The 9133-nt window shown below is 42.8% G+C and overlaps 1 pseudogene; it reads right to left on the bottom strand.

Annotated features, from left to right (window-relative positions):
- Window positions 1–4224: 4224 nt before the first annotated feature.
- Window positions 4225–9076, bottom strand: LOC125535129 (annotated as a pseudogene).
- Between the last annotated feature and the right edge of the window lie 57 nt (window positions 9077–9133).

Below are 9133 nucleotides of genomic sequence, written 5' to 3'. Positions count from 1 at the left end.
GTGACTCTCAGCATTCTTTATTTTGTTGAGTGCCCGTGTTGGCTCTCGCGAAGACGCCGACACCTGGCGTATACGAAAATTCCAGTAGTGGTGCATGCGTACATGGAATAAGTACAGAGAGTGGTGGCTGCCTAGTGCGTGCGTGGATCCAAGTAGCGGCGTGAGTTTAGATGACATAGGTGCTGGCCGTGTGCATTGCTAGCTAGAAGGATGCGGCAGCGAGCGGCGCGACAGAGGTAATCAGCGTTGCTGCGAGGCTTGGTCTGTTAAATCCTTTCAAGATATATAAATGCTTTTCTGTTTATAATTTTCAGTTAATTTTCTTGTCTGCTTGATTGCCATATTTGATTTACTTTTTCCATGGTATAGTTACGAGGATCTTCTGCAGGAAATGCCCCGATGGGGAGCTAGCGTGCATGATGCAATTATGTACTTCTACATTGCTTTTTCTTTATTGCTGCTATGTTCCTCTTCCTCTCTGTCAGGGTCATCCCATGAATATATTTTTCATATTTCTCAGCAAAATCAGGCGCTCAATACACACTGGTTAATCTAATACTAGCTATATTTTATTCATGTTGCAGAAAACGTAAATCCTTTGCAAGTCCAGTTGTACTCTTAGTTAGGATGGATTTTTGTTGCATATATCCTTGGAAGACTCGAAATATGTATATTTATATTCGCATACTTTTAACAATACTACTATCTGAGCTCTCCCTAACCAAAGACTAGCAAGATATATGGAGTAGTACAGCTGGGTCATTCAAATATTCCATGGCACATCACACTTCGCGCTATTTATTCATATTCCTTGCACAATACTATGGCATATATATTTCTAATCACTTCAGTTAGTAGTAGTTTTTTCTATACCATAAATGTCGTATGCCATATTTATTTTGTGATCTTGACCTTTAATCCACATTAACATAACCTGATTGTAAATTACTTTGTTTGATTCCATATCATCCCATGATTCACTCTTTATATTACCGTAACTGGTTACATATACCAACTTTGGTAATGGCCTACTATTCAGCTGCAAGTGAACTTGCCTATTTTACAAAACTCAAGTTTATCATGAAGATTCATTATTTTCTTCTTTTTGGATGGGAAATATTGCATGTGATGAAAATTAAGAGAATCAAGACAGAAAATATACAGATACCATGCAACCATCAAGAGAAGAAACTATCGTTATATTCTTTCGACAAGGGGAATATACTAATATCGCGACGATACCAGATACATCTAGCCTCTGCACCAACAAGATGTCTAAAGACATTTAGGATGCACACAGCCAAAAACAAAATAAAAAAGAGAAAAAAAAGCCCCGTCGCGGTGTACAACCATTCACAACAGAAGCACTCTAACCACCACCAAATACAACACATGTACTATGTACTAGGCTCTCCAAAAGCAACGCCTCCAAAAAAGAAACAACGCATAGGCTTTGTCGTCTCCCGATCGAAGATCTTGGGTTTTCACCTCGGAGAAAGACCGAGTTTACAAAACAGTGCCTTGAGAGAGGCCATTGCCAGGTACAACCAATGAAGGCCAGAACTTGGGTTTTCACCCTAGAAATCATGGCTCGGTACTCGAGGAGCACCACCAAAAATGCAGTCCACCTGTGTTGCCACACACACTTGCCACGACTGCGGCTGCAAGTCGTCGATCGCCCGACACACAAAAAGAACATGTGCCGCAGCGTCTTCAACACAACCAACACTCTCTGCCAAAAACAAACCTTTGATCGCATCTGCCATGTCTTTCTCCATCTCTGTCAATTCCATGAAAATCTATATGAAGACATGTCCCATGGTGACGACCAGAAGAGGAAGCTTCGCGCCTCGCCCAAAGAGGGTGCACACGACTGCATCAATTCCACTCTAGACATTCAGTAGCATCTTGTGACAAACTACGAACATCTCCTAGAGGAAGAACGGAACTCAACCGCCGTCCAATCGAGGAGGCAGATTTGGTCAATGGACGAGTTGCCATTTGAAGAATAGCAGGGCCAAAACCACCATTACTTTTGTCGATCCAGCAGTCCCCACACCGTCGGCCGACACCTAGCGATCGGATGGAGCGGGTCAACCTCTAGCCCAGACGAGCCCAACGTTCAGGCACGAGTGCCGCAAGACTCGCCGGTTTCAGCGCCGCCGCTGCAGGGCTTGGCTACACCTCTGCTTCTAGCCTGCAGCATCGCGCCCGCCGCTTCATCCACTTTGCCTCACAGCCGCGCGCTCGGCGAGCAGCCGATCCCGCCTAACGAACTCGTCAAGGAGCCGCCGCCGCCGCCATCCCGAAGACGAACGGTTCTGGCGTCCAAGGCGCAGCGGATCCTCCCACCAACCGAGGAGGGCGCGACAGAAGGCCTCGCCGCCACCTATCGCTGCACGGCCTTTGCCCATGGTGGCCACCGGCAGTGGCGAGGGAGAGATCGACGGAGAGAGCCCATGTGTTGACTAGGATTCCGCCGCCCGTGTTGCCCGAGCGGACGAGACGGGGGCAGTTACTATTTCTGTATTATATAACTATCGTTATATGGATCCAGCTCACACAAACTTCTCAATGGTCTACGGGGAATTTTATCTTTCTGATTATTACACATCATATTTATGTATCGAAAAGCAGAAGCGCCACTTGATCAATGTAGCCTGAAGAATATTTATATGAGTCGCATGTAATTATAACATAAAAATTATGGTGGATGGAGGAAAAGAGGGATATTGTAATGGCAAAGAAGAGACAATGATCGTTGTTGAACCTAGCATGTCTGCAAACAAGCAACATGTGGCGATGGACATTTTCTCTACCATATGAATGAGAGGTGGTTATTTGTTTTCACAAGTTTCTTATTTCCAACTTGTCATCCAATGCCATTGTCCATTGCTTTCTTCTTAAAAGTTTATTATTTAGTCTACCAGTGTGTTATGTATTTGAATGATTGTGTCCAGTATAAGGGTTAGTTTGTTGATAAATGAAATAGGCTGGTTTGGTGATTAAGAAAACTACACGATGAGGCAATGTGCATCACCAATAACCATCGTTGTGGCCATATATGTGAGTTAGGAAGAATAATATTAGAAACAATATTTATGGGAGTACAATCAGAGAGAAGGATTGATGACGGAGACTTCATTCGTGGTGAGCCAAAAATAGAACGATGGTGTAGATGGAGAAGAGACAACATGCATTTTCATGTGTGGTAACTCGGAGTTAAGCTTACACACGTCGTTTGAGCTATACTATTATTCCCGTTGCAACGCATGGGTAATTACCTAGTCTAGAACTAAATTTACAAAATTACCAATCCACACTGAGCATATCAATCTATGGATTACTCGCCCTAAATTTTTTCATTCCTACAACATATATTGGCCGCGGTTGGCGACCAGGCAAGGCCAATCCACAACGTTTCTATAACTTACCATATAAATGCAGGATTCCACACTAAGCATATCATCTTGGACTATATATCAATCAGTATATCCATTATAACAACACAACAAATTGGGCGCGGCCGGCCCGATAAAATGGGGCGAAACGTGAGGGGAAGGAGACACAACAAATATTCATAGCCCGCACTGAAAATATTCAGGCCTGAAAATACAGGCTTGAAACAAGGACGAAAATAGACCAATGGTTGTCCATTTAGCCCATGCCACACCTAGTACGTAACCAGTGGCGTGTCGAGACTCTGACATGCCACAAATAACATTCGCGGCTGGGCAGGCTGTTGGGCCCACACAGTTGTGGAGTAATTGCCTACTCGCACGCCACCAGTAATGCCATGGTGGTGGCGTACGAAATATGCCCACGCCACTAGTATTTCAAATTAATAGCGATGGCCTGGATTGAAATTGATGCGCCATCTTTTAAGATGTGTGTAAGCATTTCTGCATTAGTGTTATAGAAGAAAAAAAAAGAAACATGCACGCAGGACACTCACCCTGACTAGATCATTTTTTTTTTGCGTTCCAATGTGAGAGCTTTTATTCAACAAAAGAACTCCTAGCATCATCAGCCAAAAGGCTGGTGAGCAGGAAACAGGGTCTAGATCCGGTCCAACTTTCGGTGACCATCAGTATGCATGCATGTTTTGCACAAAGGTGGAACGGTACATTGGCTGATTTGTTTATATGTTGAACATCAAAAAAGGAAAAAGAGGAAGATAGCTTTCCAATTTCTATTGGTATAGGTGCTACAACAGAGAGGCTATTGTGACGAGTGTTCCAATCTATTGCCACACGCACATAACGTGCATGTTATTTGCTTTGTATTTTCCCGCGGTAGGTTACAGGGGATTGTACATGTATATTTATAACAGCCAACCTTTTTTGCGGGGTACAACTTAGACATGAATCATGTCGTTTGGAACCTTGTTTCCATTCTATCTAAATATTCACGTGCAGTCCTTGCAGGTTCGAAAAAAGGCTTGGACATGTAACATGACGGAACCCAGCACAAAAATGCTTAATAATTCTAATAAGGACAGAAGAGGGTTCTTCCTAAATGACATCCTGAAATATGACCTTTGCGATGTGGCTATCAACTGTTTCAGGTGAGCAATGAACCGAGTAATAGAAGCTTTTCACCACGTTGAGAAATGTCTGTCTGGTCTCTCTGTTAAGGCCATGGCAACCCCCATGAACACGCCAAGATAGTTCTTGCATCTCCAAATCCACTTGCCGGTGTAAGTCCTCTGTGTTCTCCATACGTGCCCCATTCTGTTTATCCCAATTGAACATTCTTTGGTTATAGTTTGATAAATCACATACAACTCAAAACAGAGGTACATGGATATATGAATTCAGTGCATATACACACGCACCTGAGCAAGACCTATTGTGGCAAGCTTGTGGCAGATGGAAGAGGTGAGCTGTTCGAGCTGGGAATAATCCCAAAGGTTCAGTTTATATTCATCTGAAATATTCCTTCCTGAACAAATCTCTATTGTGCGAACGAACAACAGAGCCGTATCTCCATCAACGGATCCATGGCTCTCCTTTCCAGTCCATGCCATGAGCCACTGCTTCCACTGTAGTTACCAAAGAAAATAGAGGTTCCGTCATTTCATATCTGGTAAAAGTTCAATATCATGGGTGGCAGCATAATCTCCGGATCGGTCCACCACCCCTTTCGACATAGGCATAGTGTCGGTCTATATGACTCTACTGTCGCCCATTTGTCGTTTTTTCTTCCTTTCTTTTTATCAGACTTTAGGTGATTGGCTGTGTGCATCTTAGTTATGCAGAGGCCGGGTGTTACTCATAATGCTTTGTATCTTCTTGATGCTACTTTTTGAGATAATAAAAGCGCCCTTTATCGAAAAAAAAAGTTCAATATCATATCAACAATGATATCTAAGTGTAGTGGTTTCTTGAATTTTACAGCTTTACGAAGACCGCCGGAAACATCGTCAAACGAAAGAAGGACAATAAGATCTTCAAGATTCTCTGTCGAGTACCATGGGCCCCTTCTATGAATTGCACACATGTTTTGCATCGATCATCACTAAAACCAGATTCCAGAGAGGGAAAACTTTGAGGCTGCGTACATACCCAATGTGTCGAAAGTGAGTTGTAACAGCCTCAGCAAGCACCGCCATACAAGCCCATGCTAGACGCTCTGCTGCTCGGCCAGGTTCGAAGATATTTGCTGAAGCTAAGAAGTAAGCGGTGAGCGCGCTCTTTGGAGTCCCACCATACCTCTGCAGATGGTTCCTGAAATACCACCTGCGCATATACTCTCAAGTCTCAAGTAAGAATCTAGTGGTCAATATGTTAGCTAGTGGATTGAATTTGAGGATAAAGAGATAGCAAAAATGTCTGTGACTTACTTTCTGAGGCCATTCCACTCAATTTGGGAGAGTCTTTGATATTCTCTGAAATCAGCCTTAGCCATTTTAAGGTACAGGTCGTTGCTCACAAGATTCATTCTGAAATGTTAAGTGTTAGAAACAAAGGTGTGACAAATATTTGGATACCATAAACTATGGAAGCTGCATTTAGAATTGGTCTAATGTCAAATGTTAGTTGAATACTACATAGGATGGTCATTACCGGGAGAGCCTCATTCCTCATCTTGTACATGAGAAGTTCCTGAATTTAAACTGATTTCATGGTTATTTTTTCTATGCACTCAATGTATCTCACTTTGCTGGATACATGAATCAAGTTTATGTTTAAAATATTGTGGCGTCTTAAATTGTCCCAAAAGATAAATATTTTCCTTTGGTTCATATAATGAAGAGTTATTCTAACTAATAAGGATACTTTGGTTATCTAACTTTTTTACCTATAGAGGACCTTGGCAATCCAAACATCGGTGTCGCCACCGTACTGATCCAGATACATCCTTGTTTCAATTCTGGCAAACTTGCTTTCCATGGGAAGTTCAATGTGTACCCAACCTGATTTCGCAGGAATAATTGCTCAATACTCTGTCCTAAACCATGGAAACTAAGTAGTAGGCCGATTGAGGCATACATAATTAAATTGAATGTGTTGGCATATACCTCGCCCGGCAGGTCCTTGGTGATGATCCACTTGTCGTATAACTTGTTGGAGGCTTGTCTCTCTTGGAGGAATGCACGGCAATAGCACCCGGCCCTTGCCAGGACATCGTCATCACCAGGGAACATGAACTGAGATGCACGGTAAGTGTTGTGCATTGGGGTAACAGAAGCGTGGTTGGTCTCCATGGGGAAGCAGGCGAACTTGCCATCCTTCTCAAAGTGCTTAAATACAGCTGCATTTAGATGCACATTAATAAAACACGATCCAGCATGGCATAGTAGCCATCCATGCCAAAGCGCTTCTCAAATGTTAGAATCTAGCTTCTATCAGAAATTTGACTAACAAAATATTAGTTACATGGAGTGACGTCGTAGCCATGCTGACGGAGGAGACGAAAACCCATGGCCGTGTCATCAATATCCGGGATTGGGCAGTGCACGTTATGAGCCAGTCCCTTATGAGTCCATCGCCTGTTCAAAGTGTAGATATACCCCTTGTCTCAAACTAGTACTCTATTAGTCTTAAAGGAAAACACTACTACTCTAGTAGCATTCCATTGTAAAAATACAATTAAATATTTAGACTTGTTAGGACATCATGTATTTTCCAATTAGATGGAAGTTGTTTACGTTACCTGTAAATAAACTCTAAGCACTGCTGAATTTCACTTGTGAAGTGCCTTGATATCCCCAGACGCAACAGCCGATCGACCACCCATAATTGCTCAAAAGTATCCATTGAGTGGCTACATGGCACTAGTAAGAAAAAGAGAATTTATGTGAATACCAACGTTAGTATTTGCCAATGTTGTTTTGGTATATTTTGCTTCGGTATTGGCCAATTGAAGGGGCTCCTTTCCTACCTAAGTTTGCATTCGATCATGTTAGTTGTATAAGAAGTAATGGTAGTGCTTTTAATTAATTACCTCCCCCGTCAAACTTTTTGATGAGCCTATCCAGGAACGCACGGCATTCCTTGTCGCCGGTGTAACTGAGGGCAGCAGCGGTGGCAGCAGGCGAGGAATGGAAGGAGCCATCCGGACACCGCAACCTGAGTAGCTTTTCCCAATCCAATTGTAAGTCTACCATTCCCTCAACGCTGAAGAGTAGGGTTGTTGGTATGGCGTGCAGCACATCCAGAGGTATCCTACAATTTAAGAGTGAGATTAATTATCGCTTAATTAATTATACATAGACTATTCAACTCAATGTATAAAACAAGGTTTATCACACGCATGTAGCTAGCCATGCATACTTAGAGAGCTTCAGATTCCTCTTGGCATATATCTCTTCTAAAGCAGGGTGATCATAAGGGATGTCCAAGTCCAGGTCCTTGGCCTTCTCTAGGAGTGCTGGGAAGTTGATCTCGAAGCCACATGGCATCCAGTCCTGTTCCTCTTCTAGCAACCTGCTCATATTTTCTTTGATAAATAACACACCTACAACAGAAAAGGTCCACTCTACATTAGATACTTGATCCTTCCTTGGAAATAAACAAGGTCAATCATTGATAAAAAACCAAAGAATCCAGCCATTAATCTTTTTACCCTTGTCACACAAGTTGTCGCTGTCAATGTTCCAAGACTTCACTGCCACCACACATGCCAAGGTGTTGATCATCCGATCTTGGACCATGAAGAAAGCAGGATCACCCCATGAACCATCGGGTAGTTGATTTTGAACAATCCAGTCGACGCATGAGGGGAATTGCGGTCCATCACCTCCGTCAAGGTTCTTGACAAGGGCGACCAACGCTGTGTCGTAGGCTGAAACATTCATTGACGTCTGATCATCACCCAATGACGCCAGAGCCGTTCTTATGGCATCGATCATCTGTCGCGTCTCACTCGGTTCATCCTTTTGGAACATCGCTATTTGCTTTTTGATCAGGGGTTAATACAGTAGTATATGTTTGTCAGCTTGTGCGCATGCAGTAGGTAACTATTCTGCTCCAAATGAGTTAATTCATATGTATATATGCTCACCGTGTGTTGTCTGTACTCATCAACTTTCCATTCACCCACTTCTGCCTCCGGACATGACGGGAATTTGCTAGTTAGCACGAACCCTAAATATCATACATGAGAAATGGAAAATAACAGTGTCATATGAAGTTAATACCGATTTAAATTATCAATTCAAGTACATTATCAGTATTAGATGCAGTATGAAAATTTTCTCCAGCCAGCCTAAAGGACTATATCAACATCACTCCATACCTTATGTGGAGAGAAAACAAGATTCATGGAAGGAATTATATTTATTTTACGATGTAACAAAAATTTCCATCAAAACAGTTTTTGATGTGAACGTGAGCGTGCTCAAACTCTTTCTCAACCATGCATGGATTCAGGTCAGGAGATTAATAGAACGTAATTACCACATCGTCGACGCTGAGAGTGCAGGTGCAGGGACAGTCGTCGCCATGGCTCGGCCGTCGGCTGGTCGAGCACTGGAATATGCCGGAATGCAGCAGTAAATGTCAGCATCCTCTACCTTCTCCGTCTCTCTTTCTTCCTCCCTTATGGCTGTTCTTTTTTTGGTGGGATATTGTCTCAGTGATGAGCTACTACTTGCCCCCATCATCGAGTATTTATAAAGGAAGGTGAT

The sequence above is a fragment of the Triticum urartu genome, chromosome 2 (assembly GCF_003073215.2).
Source record: "Triticum urartu cultivar G1812 chromosome 2, Tu2.1, whole genome shotgun sequence".
In the NCBI taxonomy this organism is placed as follows: Eukaryota; Viridiplantae; Streptophyta; class Magnoliopsida; order Poales; family Poaceae; genus Triticum; species Triticum urartu.
Note: the sequence above shows the minus strand (reverse complement) of the source record. Positions and strands in the feature narration are given on the sequence as shown.